This window comes from Sminthopsis crassicaudata, chromosome 2 (assembly GCF_048593235.1).
Source record: "Sminthopsis crassicaudata isolate SCR6 chromosome 2, ASM4859323v1, whole genome shotgun sequence".
NCBI lineage: Eukaryota > Metazoa > Chordata > Mammalia > Dasyuromorphia > Dasyuridae > Sminthopsis > Sminthopsis crassicaudata.
In genome coordinates this window covers 109,531,205-109,551,781 of record NC_133618.1, presented here as the reverse complement: position 1 = coordinate 109,551,781, position 20,577 = coordinate 109,531,205, and the positions used below count along the sequence as shown (strand labels likewise).

At 38.2% G+C, this 20,577-nt stretch overlaps 1 long non-coding RNA gene across 1 annotated transcript; it reads left to right on the top strand.

Annotated features, from left to right (window-relative positions):
• Nucleotides 1-1,296: 1,296 nt before the first annotated feature.
• Nucleotides 1,297-17,397, top strand: LOC141553246 (uncharacterized). Its single transcript, XR_012485345.1, has 3 exons — nucleotides 1,297-1,567; nucleotides 13,527-13,706; nucleotides 17,252-17,397. It is a non-coding gene; the product is annotated as an uncharacterized LOC141553246 (long non-coding RNA).
• The last annotated feature ends 3,180 nt before the right edge of the window (nucleotides 17,398-20,577 follow it).

Below are 20,577 nucleotides of genomic sequence, written 5' to 3'. Positions count from 1 at the left end.
AACACAGATATAAAAGATATAATGAAGTAATTTTTTTTCTGCTGAGGTAATTGGAGTTAAGTGACTTGCTCAGGGTCACAGAGCTAGGAAGTGTTAAGTGTCTGAGGTCATATTTGAACTCAGGTCTTCCTGAATTCAGGGCTGGTGCTCTAATAACTGTACCAATTAGTTGCCCCATAATGAAATAATTTCAAGAGAGAAAGAGAACTAATAACTGGAGGGGAAATTGGGACAGAAGGTTTCCCCTGAACTATGATTTGAAAGAAGGTAGTTGGAAAAGTAAGGGTCTTAGATAGGAGGGGATGCTTTCTAGGTTGGGAGGACATGTTCCTCTGTAAAGGAACAAAGATAGGAGATGGAATGTCACATACAAGTTGTCCCAAAATTTTTAGTGCAGTTTAAAGCTGTTGTAGCTTAATATACCACTAAGACTTTTGGGATAGCCTTTTTCAATAACAGGAAACAAGTCAATTTGAATGGATTTTGCACAAATAAGACTAAAAAGGTAGAACTATGTTTCAGAGGATGTTATATGTCAGGCTGAGGGTGCTATATTAGATAATAGGGAGCCACTAAAGATTTTGGAGTGAGGGAGTAATATAGTTTTACACACACACACACACACACACACACACACACACACACACAAACACACACACACACACACACACACATATGCATAGGATGGATTAGAGAACCTAAAGTAGAGATTGTTTAGGAAGCTCCTAGGATAGCTCAGGGGAAAGGTTAGGAAGGCTTGAAATAATGTAGAGTGAATTCCTATATTAGGTTCTACCTTCTTAATTTATCCTTCCTAGGAAATTGCTATCCACATAAGTCTCTGCTCTTGATAACTATATATAACTATATAACTTGAGAACTATAGCTATTATGTGTACCCTTCTTTTTTGCACTTGGTAATCTGCCTTATAATTTGTTTTATCTGTAAGTATTGTTTCCTTGATGAGATATATTGGCTCTATGTCTCCTGAACCATCACCAGCACCTGCTTAAGCATCAGAATAGGCAAGATGGCCAGGCTGACGTGGCTGGGGACCCAAAAGAAGAGAAAGAAGAAGGGACCTGGGTCAGGCAGGCCAGACCCCCTTCAGATGCCCCTTTAGCCAGCTCATCTGCCGTCAGACTTGGGTAGAGTCAGGGTAGAGCCCTAGAGCTCTGGGAACATGAGTCCTCTTCTCTTGTTCCTCCTTTCCTCCTCCCCCTCCCACCCAGGCCACCAGTTCTGTTTCCAGCTTGGCCCCTGAAGACATAACAGTCTAGGCAAGCAATCCCCGTGGAGATGCCACCTGGCAACTGCTTCTACAGATGGTTCCGGCCCTGCCTCCTCAGCAGCCATAGCTGTTGAGGATCTGGAAAAAAGAAAATTCTTGCCACCCAAATCCTTGGCACCGTCAAATGGCTCAGCGGCAGAAATGGGTATGGTTTGGTTAATGAAAACAACACTGAAGAAAATGCATAACTATCTGCCTCGTCACTGGACCCTACGGAGCCTTTCAGCTGGACTTGTAACTAAAACCTCCTCTATTGTTATCTCCTCCAGTTGGATGTGAGTCCCTCTCCCTTGAAAGCAGGAGCTGTTTTGTTTTTGTCTTTGTATCCCCAAAGCTTAGCACAGTGCTTTATACCTGATAAGTACTTAACAAACGTCCTTTAATTCCTTTTTTTCATTCATCACATATGGTGACCATATCTTAAAATTTCCTTATAATTGTAGTACATCATATAAGGTACTACACTTTTTCATATTAAATTTAAAAATATTTTAATATTTTTTAAAACTCAATAAATGTTGGGTATCTACAATATGATACCCAATATTTATTAAATTTTTAAAAAGAGCTTCCTTTTTGGAGTCCCAGAGGAGGTGAGAAGAGGATAAAAGTAATATCAAGGCTGGGGTTAATAGTTTCTTTATAAAGCAAAACTCACTTTCTTCCTGTTCTCTCTTGGACAAACAATCCTCTCCCCTTCCCCTATAAATACAAAAAAAAAAGCGAAATAAACACAAATGCCTCATCATGATGATTCATTTTCTAACCCATGGACAAACATTTCTACTTATGTACATATGTCAAAAGCAGTTTCAAAGTAGGCCTGCCACCCTCCTCTTCTCTAATGATTTCATCTCCTGACTTGTGAGTCACCCTTGTGGATTAGAGGTAATGGTCTGGAATAACTTGGTTGGCCACTGATGCCTTTCTTTCCAGGCTGACACTATTTCTAGTCATAGTGCTGGTTGACTAGGTAGCTTCTGGAAGGTATAGCAACAAAGTTTTTTCTTCAAAGTTTCTCCCAAAACATGAAAGTTGATTATTTTGAGTATTGCTCTTCACTTCACGTCTTCCTCCATGAGCCTTATATTATATTCCTATGAAATTACTGGAAGGAGAAATTTTTGAAGAGTGAGCTGGTTTCTAGAGACATCTTCATAGAGTTCTGGAGGTTTTGATTGTTGGAATATTTATCTCCAATTTGCACTCCTACCGGATTTCTCTCCCTCCTCCCCATTTAGGAGTTGAGATTGGAAATATCCTAGTGTTACCTTTGACACAAAATCCTTCATGGCACCCAAGAGACTTAATTAAACCTTTGACATATTGACTCATGTTCCTATTCTGAATAGCATAAGTCCTAAGGTAGGCAGCCATAGATCTTGGGAAAATGGATATAGCCCTCAACCTGAGAAACGGAATAATTCTGTTCTGATGCAAATGGACCATTTGGAACTGGAGCATCATGGTGAGGAATATTCCTTGGAAAATCATGGGACTCATAGAAGTCCAGCCAATGTTACGTAAGGAAGAGCTTACCAAGCTTGAGTACTATCCAATCTACAATGGGTAATATTCTTTCAGTTTCCCTTTAAACCTGCCCCCAGACACTTAACCCCTCTTGGCTTAAATTTTTTCATATATAAAATGAAACCGTATAAAAAGGTCACAGGATTATGATGAGGATCTAATGACATAATGTATGTAAAAAATACTTTGCAAAACTTAAAGTGGTATTTAAATGTTAGACATAATAATGATAAAAAACAATAAATATCATCATCATCTTCATTTCATTCCTAAACTTCTCTTTCCTTTAATTTCTGGGTTTCACAGCATCACAGAACTTTCTTCTTGAAGACTTCAATGACTGTTTAATCTGGAGACAAAAGAATCCTCACTATAGTACACTGACATGTGCTCATCCAAGGTCTCCCTGAAGGACTCCAGTGAGGGGCAGCCCATCACTTTCTAGAGAAGCTCATTTTCTTTTTGGAAAATTGACTCTTAGGAAATCCTCCCTTATCTTCTAATATCAAAAACACACTTGCCTCTTTTTCCTCACCGTATCCTCAGGTTTAATTGCCGGTTCTTCCATATTGGCCTCTTGATTATTATAAGAATGATCATGATGGAAAGTACTGTCCACATCCAGAGAAAGAACTAAGGAGACTGAAAGAAGATGGAATCATACTATTTTCATTTTTTGTGTGTTTTGCTTTTTCTTCCTTGTTTTTGCCTTTTGTTCTAATTCATCTTTCACATAAATAATGTGGAAATATGCTTTAAAAGATTTTACATGTATAACCTATATTAGATTGCTTGCTGTCTTGGGGAGGGGGAAGGTAAAGGAGAGAAGGAGAAAAAATTTTGGAACTCAGAATCTTATAAAAGTGAAACTATTTTTGCATGTAATGTGAAAAAAATACTATAAAATAGGGGGAAAATAGTACCACCAGTCTAGCCTTTCTCTAATCTTTACTTTCTCTGATTCATTTATACTGTCTGTCAAAATCATCTTAATGCCAGCTCTACATCATACATTCTATATTCTTGCTCTACTAGGCCACCAATTGTTTCCTGGTTGTATCTTGCATTCTCTAGCCTTGGGAATTAATTAGAGTCTTCTCCCGAATGCAATTTCTTCTCATCTCTGCCTGTTGAAATTCTTCTTTTTTTTTTTTTTTTTTTTTTTTTTTTTTTTTTTTTTTGTAGCCCAACTTGGGCATTATGTCCTCTGTGGAATATCTATCTTTTCATTCCTTTTTTTCCAGCTGAAAATTATTTTTTCTCTTTAAATTTGCATAAAGGCCTTTGTCAAAATCTCTCTTTTGCCCTTATTACATTTGATTTTAAGCTGGTTTTATGTACATTAGATTGTAAGCTCCCAAAGAGCATGAAATATGTCCTTTTTGTTTGTTGAGGTGTTTAATTGAGTTTCTATCTGGTCCATGCTAGCTGATGTTGATTGATAGTTTGGTCAGCGAGTGACAATGATTGTCTAAATTCTCTTCAAAGCCAGATAATTCTTCCTCTTACTTCTCTGTGTAACTGGGCTTTTATCCAAACTTGGGGCATGTTGGCTAATGTATATAGATGACTGCGTTGGTGGAGATAATAAGGGGTTTGGCTTGAGACCCTGAGTTCCCATGTGAGGGGCAGAGGGCATTGATCAGAGTCATATGTAGTTTGAGACACATTCCTCAAGAAAGAAACAAAAATTTTGAAGGCTATAGAAATAGAAGAGGAGCTGGAGTTCTCAACATGTTCTGATTTCTGGCTTATTTCCCTAGAGACTTCAGAGACTTTCTCTAGTGAGATTGGGCTCTCTTGCTTGGTTCAATCAGCAACCTCATTTTTGTCCCAGCAAAGAGCTACATTCACTGGTGTATATTTTCTGGTGTATTTTAATTAACTTAACTTCCTTGACTTTTTTTTACCATTTGCTTGAATAAATGGGTTAAATTGCTATTCACTTTGTTATGGTCTTTTGTATAACTAATATTTGACAAGAAAGAGTCACACTGGTGAGTGTAAACCAAAAATGAGCAAATGTAGAGATTTCTGAATGAGAGATATACCTTTTCTAGCAATATTAGTCTAAAGGGGAGGGGGTATATAGATAATATTTTAGCACAAAACTTCCTAATTTTTCCTAAAAGACTTTCTACAGCTGCAGAGGATCAGCCTGATTCCAGAAATAATTATGTCTCCCAGGAGTGAGGTTCACACAATTGCACGTGGACATGCAGTTTCACATGGCAAGCTCACTAAGCCCAGGATGATCACAGAATTTTAGAATTAGAATCAATGAATATATAAATGGAAAAGCATCTATTAAGTGCTTACAGTATGCTAGCTAGTGCTGGGGAGAGGAATAAAAAAATGAGTATTATCTGTACCCACTAGTGACCTCCATTCTAATCAGGGATTGAAAAAAAATTAACCCCTGTTGGCCAATCTTATTGTGATGATTGTCTCTGGACTTTGCTAGGATAGTCCTTGATTGTACCCCAAATCATGAAAATTCCAATTAACAACCAAAAAACTTTTATCCATATGTAGTATCTGTACAACCTACGCTTGGGTGAGTGAGGATTAATGAGAGAATTTTTTTTCTTTTGCCAAGTCATACTGTCTTTTAATTATTTTATTTTTAATTTATGGAGTAAAACAAGCAAAGCTTTTGAGATGTTTTGCTTTCTATAGTAATAGAGTAGAAGACTGACATATACTTTCCAGGATAAATGACAACTTGATTTAATTACTGTTGCAGAACTATAAAGATAGAGGAGGGGAAGTTGGGGAGAGAAGGGAGAAGTGTATACTTGGAACTTGGGGGATAATGGGGTGTTGTGGGTAAGGAAGTGGAGCTGAAGGTTGTAGGCAAGTATTGATCAGGATAGCAGGAACCCAGGGCAGGAGTTCTGGGTAGAAAAAGTTTCAGTCCTCCAAGGCTAGGTTCTTGATTCTGATAACATACTAGCTGGCAAAGGAGATGGGTAGTAAATGAAAAATCTGGGGTATGGTACTGGATAGAGTGGGTCACTAAGGCAACCACCAATCAGGACCATAAGACCCTATGGAAGGATATACTTCAGAACCTTCCTGGTTCTAATTGTGGGGATGTGGGATATTATGGTCAAAGAAGAAAAGGGGTGCCTTGGAGAGTGTAAGAAAGGCCATCCCAAATTATTAGCACAAAGGAAATTGCTGTGACTGGCTTGTGGAATAAGAGGCCTTCTACATCTAAAATATGGTTTTTTAATGTGAAAAAACACTGATAAATGTGCTTTTCTGATGACCATAATATCTGAACAATCCACCCATAGACTGTTATATGGTAGATGAGATTGCTCATTATCCTGAAAATTCTTCAATAGCTACTCATAATAGGGTCAGTTAAGTACAAAGTATCTGCTATCATTCAGAATCTTCTTGCTCTCATTGAATTCAGACCTTGAATCATTTTCATATGCCTTTTACCCTTACTGGAAAAAAATCCATAAAGCAATTAATTTGAATATAAGCTAGAACTTGAGCTATGGGGGTGTGTAATCTGAATCACCTTGATGGTCACATTACCGATGATGAACTTGATTCATTTGGAGACAGCCTGACAAAGACTTGGCCGATGAATAGGGTGACTGCCCATTCTGTCCCAGCCTTTCCCTAATACCCTGTCTTTCTTTTTCAATTGACAAGTGTTATTTTTACCTGGATGATGTGATGGAGCAAAATAATTATTCAGGTACCTAGTAGTGAAGTGAGTAGAGTGCTGGACTTAAATCAGGAAAACAGTTCAAATTCAGCGTCAGATACTTGTGAGCTAATGCTTTTGCAAATCACTTTAGTTCTGTTTCAGCTTTCTCAACTGTCAAATTAAGATAATCATAGTTACAACTTCTCAGAATTGTTTTGAGAAACAAATGAATAATTTTTGTAGTGCATTTAAAGCAATGCCTGGCACATAGTAGGCACTTAGTAGGTCCTTTCTTCCTTTCTTTATTCCCTTATTTTTTATTTCCTTCCTTACTTTTCTTCCTCCTTCCCTCCCCCCTTGCTTCCTTTCTTCCTTCCTCCTTCCCTGCCTTCCTTCTTTTCTTTCCTTCCTTCCCTCTTTCCTTCTTTATTCTCTGTTTATATTTTGTATGTGAAGTACATGATGTTCATTAGTTTCAGTTGTATCCAACTTTTCATGGATTTCTTGGCAAAGGTACTGGAGTATTTTGCTATTTCCTTCTGTTACTCATTTCACAGATAAGGAAACTGAGGAAGACAGAGTGCAGTGACTGGTCCAAGATCACACAACTAGTATCTGAGGCCACATTTGAACCCAGGTCTTCCTGAATCCAGACTGAAGATTTTATAATCCACTGCATTTCCTGCTTAACTCTTTTATCATGCTAGTTCTTTTCCGGAAATAGGCTTAGGGAGACCCTCTGTAATCTGGCTCCACAATACCTGTCTAACCTTATTTCAGAATATCTTCTAATACATACAATTTCCTTTAGATATATCAGTCTCCTCAGTGCCTCAGGAATATAATAAGATCATCCTGACCACCCTTTTTTGCTTAAATTTCTCTATACTCCTTGTTCCCTATAAGAAAAAAAAAGGTGAACATTTGAAACGTGAATCTCTGGCTTTTATTTTCATCTAAACCTTCTGATGCTTCAGGCCCTAGTTTAAACTCTAACTCTGTTTTTATACGGTTTCATTTGGCACACCAAAACAGAGGGGCTGGGTGAGATCTGTAGCCAAAAACCGATCAGTGTCATAGGATACAAGATTGAAGAGTAGAGTAGCCTGGCTAGTGTGGGGTATTTTTGTGGAGATAAATTCAGGCTTATGAGACCAGAAATGGGAGGCTGGTCATTTAGAATAAAAACAATTAGTTTCTTAAGGACTAAGCATGGAAACTGAAGGCACAAAAAAAAAAGTCCCAATTTAAGGACAAATTCAAAGAAGCCTAGAACGTTTTAAATTTGAAGAGAGTTTATGTACAACCACCACTTTCAGAGATAATATCCATGTTCTTTTAAACATAAACATATTGTGTTAATGTTCTCTCATTGTTTTTCTGAATCAGCTTCAGGTGTGGAAGGCCTCTTTACCAGTACAGGCAATTGTAAGATTTATAATGTAACCTAGGGACACATGGTCCAACTCACTCCTGTGAGGAAATGGAGATACAGAAAAGTTCAAGGATGTTTCCAGGTTCATCCAGGTGACAAGTAGCCAAATCCCAAATGAGAAAGCTGTATCTGGTCGCAGACCCTTTAGGATGCACTGTGGACAGAAGGTGATGGCATAATGAAAAGATAGGAATTAATTAGGCAGCCGCCTGACTAACAACTATGAGAAAGAAGGGGAAAAAAAGGTAAGGTGAGAAGTAGCTTGAATTTGAATTTTATCAGAATAGCTTCTTGTAGGTAAAAGCTATGAGCACTAAAGCATTTGCATTTGGGTATTGGCAGGAATCTGGAATTGTAGATCACATGAGAAAAATCCCAGAAAAAGTGAGAAAGTGCCCTGGGAGAAAGACCCTCTCAAGAGTCCATGGTTTCAGAGTAATGAAATAACTAAGTGTAGGAGCAGCAAATAGGCAGTTTGCTATGACATTTAGCAAAAAGCCATAGAAAATAATAATGTCTGTCTGGTTCAGGTGCAAAGAAGGGAGAAACAGATACTATATTGTGGTGGGACTATTTTACAGATCACCTGTCCAGAAGAAAGAAATGCAAGATGAGTTCTGGGGTCAGACCATCAAATAGTCCCAGAGGCATGGTACATTAGAGAAGGGGGATGAACTGGATACCTTCTGGAAGTCTTTCTTTGCTGAAAGTAGAGTAGCAGATATATTCATGACTTTCCTTGAGGGTAATTTAATTTTTCAACAAATGAATAAAGTGACAAAACAAAGCGATATTCTAGAAGTGATTTTGTCTGATAAGAAGCAGTTAGTTGTGAAGGTAGAAATGATGAGAACTTTGAATGGAAGTGACCCTGTCATCTTAAAGTTTGTTATTAAAAAAAGGAAAACCTGGGAATAATATGACATAAATTTTAGGAAAATGGTTTTCAAAGAAAAAATCGTTGGGAGTTCATAGCCAAAAATGATGCAGGGAAAGTTGCTCCAAATGATTTGAATTCTGAAAATAAATACAAATGATGCTATAAAGAAGAAAAGGGAAGAGTTGCCTCAAGCAATTAAAAGTGCACATGCAGGAAATTTTAAAAAATTGTTTTGGACCTGTGATATCATTGGTGTAGATAATTTCTGGTTAAGGAAACACCCTTCTATCAATGTATATTGGCAGCTGCAAATGTATTGATGTAAGAAATTATTTGAGAGAGGTTCAATGATTTAGCCAGGGTCACATGCCAAAGATATTTAAACTCATGTCATGAACTCAGACACCAAGGTTAGATTTCTTGAATCTCCTGGCACTTTTCTAATTTAAATCATAATAAAAGATAGAGGCAGCTAGATGGTACATAGATATTGCTCTGGTCCTGGAATCAGGAAAACCTGAGTTCAAATCTGGCCTTAGACACTAGCTATGCTATCCTGGGCAAGTCACTTAGTCCAATGGTCTCCCTTTCCCTCAAAAAAAATTTTTTTTGGAAAATGTAGACAAAAGAGGATGAATAGAAGAGTGGCAAATTTCTCTAAGAATAGTGTCAGGATAGCAAGAGCTTAATAAGATCTGAGGTTGGTGATCTTTGGAAATTTAACAAAAAGAGCTCTGTTGGAAATGAGAGGAAATTAAAAGAGGAGATAAAACTGGTGTTTGAGGTGGATAAGATGATTTTAATGAATGCTAGAAATGAGGCAGAGATGCTCAATTATAATGTCTCTATTTCTCCTATAAAAAGAGAATTATTTTAAGAATGTAAAGAATGAAATAAAGATGCTTATGAAACTACAGATGATTGAAGATACGAGGGAACCAACTTCCCTCAAATTCAATTGAAAGCTGTGAGCCATTGTCTGGCATATCTGGTAAAAAATTATATATCTATATCTATATCTACATATATGTGTGTGTATATATATATATGTATATATATATATATACATACCCATATATAGAAATATATATTACATACATATGTAAACACATATACATGCATGTGTGGTGTGTGTGTGTGTGTGTATGAAAGGGAGAAGAGTTGTAGGACTGGAGAGAGAGAAAAATAGAATTTTCCTGGAGCATATTAGGGTAGAGTTTGTATTCCATAGGCATGGCAGTGAGCATGACTTTGATTACTTGGGGAAAAATCCAGGAGGTATTATTAAAGTGATAGTTTCTGAGCATTTCAAAAGAGAAGCAGTGATCACTAAGAGCCAGCTCAGATTCATTAAGAACATGTCATGCTAGATTAACCTCATTTCCCTTTTTTGACAGGGTTACTAGACTGCTGTATCAGTGGAATGTCATAGTCATGTATACCTGGATTCCAGCAAACTCTTTGAGTTGGACTCTTGTGCTCTCATTGTGAATAGTATGGGGAGATGTGGACTAGGTAATGGTATAGTTAAGTGGATTCAGATCGGTTTAATGACTATGAGCCAAGAGTAGTCACTAATGGATCAATGTAAATTGGAAAAGGTTTCTACTGGAGGGCCCCAAGGATCTGTCTTGATGCCTATGCTATCCAACATTTTTATTGCGTCTTGAATTTGCAGGTGGCACAAAACTAGGAGGGATTGTTTATACTATGTGACATAGGATTCAAAGAAGTCACTATAGGCTGAAACAATAGGCCAGTAACCCAATAAGTTGGAAATTGAAAGAAATAAATGTAAGGTCCTACCTGAGGGTAAATTGCACATGTTTATGATCAGAAGATAGGACTAATTTGTGTAACAATTATCTGGATTCAAGACTAATTGTGTGACAATTATCTGGAATCAAGATGTGATATATAGCCAAAAAAGCAAACATAAATTCAAGCTGTGTTAGAAGCACAATATGTAGACCAAAAGAGGAAATAGTCCCAATGCACTCTGCTCTGGGTTGATCACCTCAAGAATTCAATTCTGTTTGATTCGGACATTGATCACAATTCTAGAGAAGGCTAGCCAGGATGGGAAGGGGACTAGGTGCCAAATTATATAAGAAAATTGAAAGACTTGAGGAGGTTTAGTTTGGAAAAGACTTGGGGAGTGGAACCATGACTCTTATCTTCTAGTACTTGAAGGATCACTGTGTGACAGATGGTTTTAATCTGTTCTACTCAGCCTGCAAGGGCAAAACTAGAAATGACTGCTGTAAGTCTTAAAGGATGTTTTAGGCATAATGTCAGGAAAAAATAAGCAAACTTCCTAACAATTAGAACTGTCCCAAAGTGGAATGAGTACGTATAGGGTCCTCTTCACTGGAGGGGGAAGTAGGGGAAGGATGACTACTTCTCTGAGGTGTTATAACAGAGATTCCTATTCATGTAAAGGCTGAACCAAATGACCTTTGGGAATATCTTCAATCCCTATAAAGAGTTTTAGAGTAAGAATGAGTAGATCTGGATTCTAGACATCACCACTTGCTAACTGGTCTAAAGCAAATAATTTTTGCTCTTTCTGAATCTTGATTTTATCATCTGGTAAAATGCACATAATGTTTCCTACAAGAGCCACATGAGTATCAAATGAGATAATGAAAATGCTTTGAGAACTGTCATGTACTATATAGATGAAAAGCATATTCTTTACAAAATCTCAGAATTATTATTAATAATAATAGCATGGATACAGTGCTTTAAAATTTACAAAGTACTTTACATATATTGCTTGATTTTATCTCCACAACTCTGGTGCTATTAATCCCCTCCATTTCCCCATTTTACAGATAGGGAAACTGAGACAAGAAGAGGGCAAGTGATTTGCCTTTGAGGCCAGATTTGATTTTTTGTCTTCCAGAATGCTCATTCCATGCTCTATTCATTGTACTACCCAGCCAAGAAAACTCCAGAGTCAGATACAATTGAAATGACTGGACAACAACAAATCCCTTAATTTTCCTTTGTGAAAGTTTTACTTCTTGTTCCTAGTTCTTGGTATCTGTGTCCAATCAGCATAAGACTATTTTATTTTATTTTTTTGTGGTCTATGTTTGCTATTGTTGGTAATCTCTTTTTCTCAAACCGAAAACTGTTTTATGCTTCTAATTTCCATCAGAGTATCTCATATAAGGGGGTTTGAGCACATTGTTGATTAAGTCATTGAGAAAAGGAGAGATGATAGTGTAAAGCACAAACTGGATGTGAAATCCATTTGTGTGATTCCAGAAGGAGGAACCAGGAGCAGTGTATGGGGAGGTAGGAATTTCAGTGAGATTGACTTCAGCTAAACTCAGGGCTCAGATTCCCAACTGTCCACAAGTGGACACCACCAACTGGCAATTCTTTTATTACTGGGGATCTCCAAGTTGAGAAGGCAGTTTGAAAGCTAGGACTTTCTTGGTGGAAACATAGACCAGGTAGATTCAGAAAGCATCTTGTTTCCCTGGCAAAGCTTGGAGCCTCCTTTGCCTCCGAGTGTTTGGACCCCCGTGGTCACTTTGTCAGATTCAGCAACAAGCCACTGGCATGAGGCTCTCTCTGAAATCATCCTCCATGCTGAGTTTCTGAATGGTTTGGCTGGTGTGCTTCTATTATAGAGCTTAAAATGTGGGAGGAAAATGTACATCATTATGGTGCCTCTGGGTATTTGAGGAAATTAAGGCCCAGAATGGTAAAAGGATTCAGCAAGATTACAAAGAAAATGAGTAGCAGATTCACCTAGAACTGGATGACTTTAGAATGTCACTTAACTTTTTGAGACTCCATTTTCTCTTGGGTAATACAAGGAGTTTGAACTCAATGACCTTTGAGAATCCTTCCAGATCTATACCTGTGACTCTGGACATGGAGGCAGTGGGAGAGGACATGAAACATAACAATTTTCCTCAATTATTTGAAGGGCTATCATGTGAAAGGATTAGCTTGACCCCCAAAGGCAAAACTGGGTGGAAATTTGGGTTTGAAGTCAGGAAACACAAGCCATAAAAACATTCTGAAAATGAGAGCTGTTCAGAAAAAGACTGTGCTCCCTTGAAAGGTGATCCTTCCCATCCTAGATAGTCTTCCTTGAGATGTTGAATAGCTACTTGTCCAGAACGGAATAGCAAAGATTCTTTTTGGATTGGGGTGCACTAGATGACAGCTCAAATTCTTTTGGATTTCTGTCACTTCCATCAATCAGCCTTTATCATCTCCATGAATCTCCCACTGATGACCACGCACTTGAGCCTTCAGTGTAACTATTCTTGGGTTGGTCTCATCCTTTCTGGAGCACAGGGTTTATTCCATTCACCTGACTGACCCTGAGTGATTCTGCTATCTGGAAACTGTTTGGTATTCATGTTTCTAGGCAGGAAAGGATGATAAGGGAGTTTGATGTAATTATAACACTTTGAAGTCTGCAAAGTACTTTGTATTTGTGATTTCATTTGATCTACACAACAACCCTTGGAGGTAGGTCATATCATTATTATTATTATTATTATTATAATTATTATTCCCATATTTACTGATGAGGAATCTGGGGCTAAGGGAGGGAGGCACTCTTAGGAAATAGTGAAAATATTGATTTGTATATTAAAGTGCTTTAAGGATTGCAAAGCACTTTACATATATTATCCCAGTTGTTCCTTTGAGACAGGTGCTATTATTATCTCTGTTTTACAGATGAGGAAACTGAGGCAGACAAGTTAAGCAACATGTCAAAGATCACACAACTAGTGAATAGGTCTGAAGCTGTATGTGAACTCAGATCTTCTTTACTACAAGTCCTGCATTTTATTCATTGGACCAATGGTGAACAGAACCAACAAAATATCCATACCCCAGTGGTCATGAAAGGGAAAGGTGAGATGTTTTTCTAAATTTTCTAAATGAAATGCCCATAGCACAATCCCCTCATGCAGGGACAATGTTTCCCCAGCAGTGGCAAGAGCAAGTCGGCTTTTTGATCCCTGTCTCCCATCTTTCCTGGTGAACAATGGACCTCATTGTTGTTAGCAGTTCCTTAAGGTCTGGGCCACCATTGTTTCTCAGTGAGTTGTGTCCAATTGTGCAGGCCACAGGCAGGGTGAAGAGCGGATCGGTTTGGTTGCTTGCTGGAACTCCTGTTGAGACTTGTAGCAAAGGTATCTTGACCCACCTGGTTGAAAAAATGACACACAGGCCGGAAATGTCTGTCCTCAGAGCCCAGACAGACATGAACTGACAAGCAGTGTGTGTTTGTCCCGTTCCTGATTGTGTGTGTGTGTGCTTTGGAGGCTGTGAGTCAGCTGCTAGGGAACAGAGTTTCATTCTGCTGGGAAGTCTTTTGCATGGAGGGTCTGAGAGGCACAATGGTGGGTGCTTGGAACCAAAGCCAGATATTTGATAGAGGGGAAGATGGGCTGCTTTTATGGAGAAAGAGTTACGGAGAGCTTAGGGTTACCTTCTGGAATCAGGATTAGGCTCTGTGGATGCCAAACCACAGAATCTCAGGCATTCACGGGGCCTCCGACCTTCCATAATCAAATTCCTGCTGCCTTGAGCCCTAATACAAGTAGCAAGCCTCAGACAGGCAGCAGCCCTTCATTTCCGAGTATTCCTGGGAGAACACATGGTCACTAGGAATACCTGCTGAGTGCTCTTTTCTCCTACGTGCATCTTCTTGGAACAGCCAAATATACAAAGAGAAAGGTTTTTACTTTACTCTTTTTTTTTTTTTTTTACGTACTACAATGTCTCAGAAAGAAATGCGTCTGTTTAGCTACCTATTTATAGACAAATATATAGAGATTGTATTACATATATTAAAATTTCAATCTATTTATATTTGTGAACATATATATATATAGTATATATCTCTTTCTATGTATCAATATATATGTATATATATATATATATCTACAAACATTTGTCACTTTGTTCCTATTACTTTCTTTTTTACTCTGTCTCTATCTCTTTCTCTGCCTCTCTGTTTCTGTCTCACTCTTTCTTTCTCCCCATTTCTCTCTTTCTGCCTCTTTTTCTCTCTGTCTTTCTCTGTGTCTCTTTCTCTTTCAGTCTCTCTTTCTCTGTCTCTCTCTGTTTCTGTCTCTGTCTTTCTCTCCCCACCCATCTCTGTCTCTATTTTTCTTTCTCCTTGTATCCTTTATCATACCTTATCATTAGTACAAGGAGCTGTGAGAATCCACTAAGACAGATGAGCACCTGAGAGAGCTGCCTTAGTGATTTGCCCAGTCTCACGTAGCCAATAGGCTTCCGAAGCAGAATTTGAATCTAACTCTTACAGACTACAAAGCCAGCTTTGTCTTGCTGTCTTTCATATATATTAAAATAAAATTATTTAACTATACATATACATATGATATATTAATGTATATAATGTTTTATATAGAAATAATTTATATTTATTATATAATGTATTAATATTAATGCATAAATTTGTATATTCTACAATAAAAAATCTAGAGTAATTTCACAATATCCTACAATTTCCCATACAAGGAATATTTCCTATACCATGTAGTCTCTTTTTGGAGCGTCTTTCAGTGCCTCAGTAAATTGCTCCCCCAACATCTGTTGCTCTGCCCTCTGCTGGTCTATCTGGCTTGTGTTCTTTGACCCAATGGATCTTAGCTCTCACTGAACAGGAGCAGCCTCAAACTTTTGCTGCAGCTGTGGCCAAGAATTCTAACTCTTCAGGGTCTTTTGCTCTAATGATAAAATATCAGATAGGGCTTGCTTCCTCTTGATAGCTTAACTGTCCCTTGGCATCCAGGTATACCTCAGAAATTGGGTCATTATATCTCTTAAAGAGATTTCTCTTCTTTCAGGATCAACATCTGCCCGGGGCTATGGGAGTGCCAGCTACATTACCTCACTCTGCAGATAGGAAGCTGGAAACTCCAAACCTGATGTTGTTTCCCTCTCCATCAATAGCATGGATCATCCTGGTTACTGTTCATTCTGGACTTCTTCTTTTTTTTTTTTTTTAGCAGGATATTCACTGGGGTCTATGTGTGTGTAGGGGGATGCTTTCAGGTTTACTGGGACTATCTGATCTCAAATCTCATTCTTCTTTCTAGCCCGGCAAGGCTACACAGCAGGGATCCAAACCACAACTACTTAGGTTTCCTCTGAACTGTGAGAAGGATGTTGTTGTTGTTGTTTTCAGCTTCAGGTCCTCCATGTCTGTCTCTCTGTCTTTTTCTCTCTTCCTGTCACTCTAACTTTTTCTTTCTTTCTTTCTCCCCTTCTGTCTGCCAGAAACCTGTATTACCCATTGCATCAGCTGTAGGGAGTAATTTCTACTGCTGTAACTTCTGTAGTGTGAGGCTAGTCAAAATGTTTACCAGAATGATTTAATAGGGAGATCGATTGTCACTGCTTTTCTAGTTGTTTTAACTATGCAATCACTGGGAAAGAAAGAAGAAAATCCTTTGGAAAGAGAGAAATTGGAAGTACACTGAATATGTACGGAAAGGGAGGAGAAACAGGAGAAGTACTGTTCGGGTTCATTTTTATTGTCTTGCCAGCCAAAACCTTGCTGTGTACCAAAGGGTAGAAGAGAGGACTAGTTTTTGGAAAGTACCTGAAATGGAATCCCTTAATAATATATTAATTTGCATTGTAGGAAGAGAGACTGTTAAGGTAAAAATGGATATATAATATAGAAGAGGCTTTTGAGAGAACTCATGGCTAAGACCCAGAAGACCAAAATTTCCTGAGTAATAAGGTGATAAATTGACATCTATAACCGACCTTAGAATTTCTCTGGTTCAGGTCCTGACTTTTACAGATGAGAAAACTAAAGTTTGTACTAGTCCCAGGTTTAAACTAGTTATATGATTTTGGGAAAGTTATTTAACTTTTCTGACCTTCATCTGTGAACAAAATGCAAACAATGATATTTACTTTATGGCTTAGGAATGTTGTTAAAAATGAATGACTTAATAGTTGTGGATGTGTAAAGTATTATGCATTAGAATAGGAATAGCATGCTTATTTATGTTGGAGATACCTATATCTAGCAGTCTAAAGAGGTGTGCTATTCAAAGATTAAGTTCACAGTAGATTCAAGAGTTATTTCCATTACAAATAAAAGTTCCATCTTCCTTAAGAGATGAAAGTGTTCTAAATCTTGGGAATGAAAGAATTTATAAAACCCATGATCCTGGGGGACTTCAGATGGTCTCCCTAATGGAAGGGACCTCAGAAAAAACTGAATCTTATTTGGTAGGTTTTCTTGTTTCCACTGATTTTTGTGATGCCGGCTAGAATATAAACTCTTTTTGGGGGTCATCTTTGTAGACTCAGAGGCCTAGCATAGTATATATGTAAGTCTTTAATATTGCATTGAATTTTAAAATTTTCAGCTATGATTAATTTCTCTTCCTTTCTTCACCTTCTAGTTTTCCTCCATTTTCCTTGTGATGAATTGAGGATGAGCCAATTAAGGAACAAGACAGCTGAAATGAACTTTTCTCCTCTACTTTTGGTTCACAAATCTGTATGGTAGGATTGGTGGATTTGGCTGCAGAAGTAGTGATTTTTTAATAAAGACCTCAGTACTGGCTTCCAAATTCTTAGTTGGTTTAGTAGGAGAAGCTGTTGTGAAATTTCTGTAGACAGATCTTATTTTACTTCCTTGTTTTATGGAATTGGGCAGAGCCTGCCCTACAGAGAAGTGTAGTATGTATCCATCAAAATTATCTGACTTGAAAGGTATCAAAAAGATCCCTTAGCACAAAATATCTACCCAGGCATAATGCCTGAAATGCCAACACTTTGTCACCACTTTAGGCCAAGGAATTGTGCCAGGAGGTTCTCCAAAATCCAAATGCATTACATAGCGCACGAAGCCATTATTGCCTATTAAAATATGCTCGCATCAATTGCTTTCAATTCAGTTCAACAATATTTATTGAGTGACTATGGGCAAGCCAATGAGCTAGGCTCTGGGCCACAAAGACAAAAATGAGAGACTCTTCTCTCAAGGAGAATACGACTGGTAGCCAAAATTTATACAGTGATTTAAGGTTTGCTATATACTTTATATTTTACTTCATTTGGTCCTCAGAAGAGGCCAGTGAAATAGTTGGTATTATTCCCATTTTATATCAAGGAACCTGAGGCTGAGACAAATTAAGTAGCTTGTCTAGGAGCACCACAACTAGGATGGTGTCTGAGGCAAGGTTCAAGTGAAGGTCTTCATGACTAAAACATCTAAGGTATTCAGAGGAGAAAATATAAAGTTTACATAAAGTAATAGAGAATAATTTCAGTAAAGAGAAATATCAAGAGAAGGATCTAGAATGACCTTATGTTGGAGGTGATACCTGAATTTTAAGAGGCAGTGGTAAGTAGAGAGGAGTGAATTCCAGATAGGGGTGGGGGTAAGAGTAGGGGGGGGTGAGAAGGTAAGGTGGAGGGGGAGACCAGCTGGACTAAGGCATGGAGGGAGAATGTTGTATATAGGAAATAGCTAATAGAGAATTTTGACTAGAATAAAGAGTCCACATCATTCCCTCCCCCTCCCCCCCTCAAAACCATGAGAAGATGCAATGGTTAGGAAAACCATAGGTGTAAGGGTCTGTGACAAGTACAACACAATGAGGGAAACCTTGGAGGGTTTGAGAAGAAGGGAAGGAGTGATTAGAAATCATACTATTTAATATTAGTTCCACTATTCTATAAAGTCTCAAATAATCTGATCAGCTTTTCTATTTGGAGTCCTAATTCTTTATTCTCCTCTGGACATTCTCTTCTTCCTTTCTCACTGATTTTTGCATAACTGTCTATTTTTTATAGCTCTTTTGCCCTTTAGGTGTTACTGCTTCCCAACTAGAATGAAAGTCTCATACTTTACATTGTATAATGTCTTTCTTCTGAAAACTTCAAGTGCCTCCAAAAAATTAGCGTCTTTATTTTCAGATATTTTCACGAAGCAAACTTGATAGTGTTACAGTGTTACCCATGTTACAGCAGGGTTAGGTGGAGTATTCAGACAACAGACTTGTCAAAATTAGTTGAAAAGTTGAGAAGCTAATCTTTGAACTCGGAAGACAACAGGCTATCTCTTGTACTAGGATGCAATTGTCCTTTAATTACATTAAACAAATATTTATTGGGTGCCCACTACATGGGAAGTGTTGTGATATGCACTCAGAGGATATAAAGATGAATGGGATCCCAAGTTGCTGCCTTCGGGAAGCTTGCCCTTTAGGAGAGGAGAATAGACAAATGCATGGATAATTCTGGCACAAGACAAAATTTAAACTCCATCCAAAAAAAAGTGTTATGGGGATTCCGCAATTGAAAATTTTATCATAGAGGGGATAAGGAAAGGATTCATAACAGGAGTGATATTTGAGAAAGCCTTTTAAATTGGGTAGAAAATATGGATATTTCAACAGGTGAGAATAGAAGAGCATTCAGGGCATTGAGGGCAGCATGAAAAAGAATATTGAGAAGGTAAGAAAGTGGGAAGAAGCTTTGGGCATGTTCAGGGATCAGAAAGTCCAAATGTGCCTGGAGTGTGAGCACTTCTGAGAGACAAGGAAGTTAGGGTGGGTCACGTTAATGAGAGCTAAGGAGTATGGATTTCATTTGGAGAACAATGGGAAGTCTCAGAGAGTCTGGCCCCATGGAAGCTCCTTTCTTCTTGGAGAGGTGCCCAGAAAAGTCAATGGCAGGACCTAGAAATATCCCACACACCTCCCCCTCTGAAAGTAGTCGGAGAGCAAGGCTCCTACCAACGTTCAACCTGTTTATCCTGAAATGTTTCAGGGACATCTGAAGCACTTAGATAAACAGAGGAGGAAATCATTTTGTCAAGAACATGACTGCCCTTCAGTTAACCAGGGTTGGCTATGACAAGGTTATGCTGTATTTCATTATCCTGTTGGCTCACAAAACCTGAGCACGCAAGCATTCTGAAAGGGGAGATGACTTGACATTGCTTCTGTGTGTGTGTGCACCCTTGACACATCTGATGCTAGACCTTGGATTTCAGCTTTCCTACCCTCTCCCAATAACAGTCTAAGTGACCTGAGGGTACAGTCTAAAAGACAACAGCCCACCTCCAACATGTTTGTTTGCTATTTACTTTTGTAACTCAGTAAAACTCTAGGATACTTACTTCTCCTACAGCTGCAACCTGAGATAGGGACACTGAGTCACTGACAGCGGGTGGTTTCTTTGGGTGGGAAGGTTCATTGTCATTAGAATATAAGTCTTTGTTCCCCAAATTCTGCCTGGGTATCTACATACTAATCTCACCTCTCTTTCCTAGGAGGGGCAATCCCTACAAACTTTAACACCAAGAAATCTAGAAAAATTTATCCACCTTTGTCTTGTCAATAGATAGTGGATTGACAACGTCAACAATTGCCGAGTTGTAAGCTGAGACATATTCCTTTTTTTGGTATCACTCCTAATATGGGCTGATTTTATGTGGCTCCCAGCTTGGAATCTGACTCAAGTTTGTAGTCCTTTATTTAATCTGATCCTTCAGTCAGTTCTTTGAGAGAAGGGATTGCCTTTTTTTTTTTTTTGGTAAGGGTATCTCTAAGAATTATCTCTAGCACTTATACAGTACCTGTCATTTATCAGATGCTTAATAAATTCTGACCATCTGATGCCCTTGACCTAGAATAGACTCATTCTTTCTCTCCCTCCCCTAATCATTCTAAACTTAACCAAACTGTGTCCCATTCCTTCAAGTTCTTATTAGATT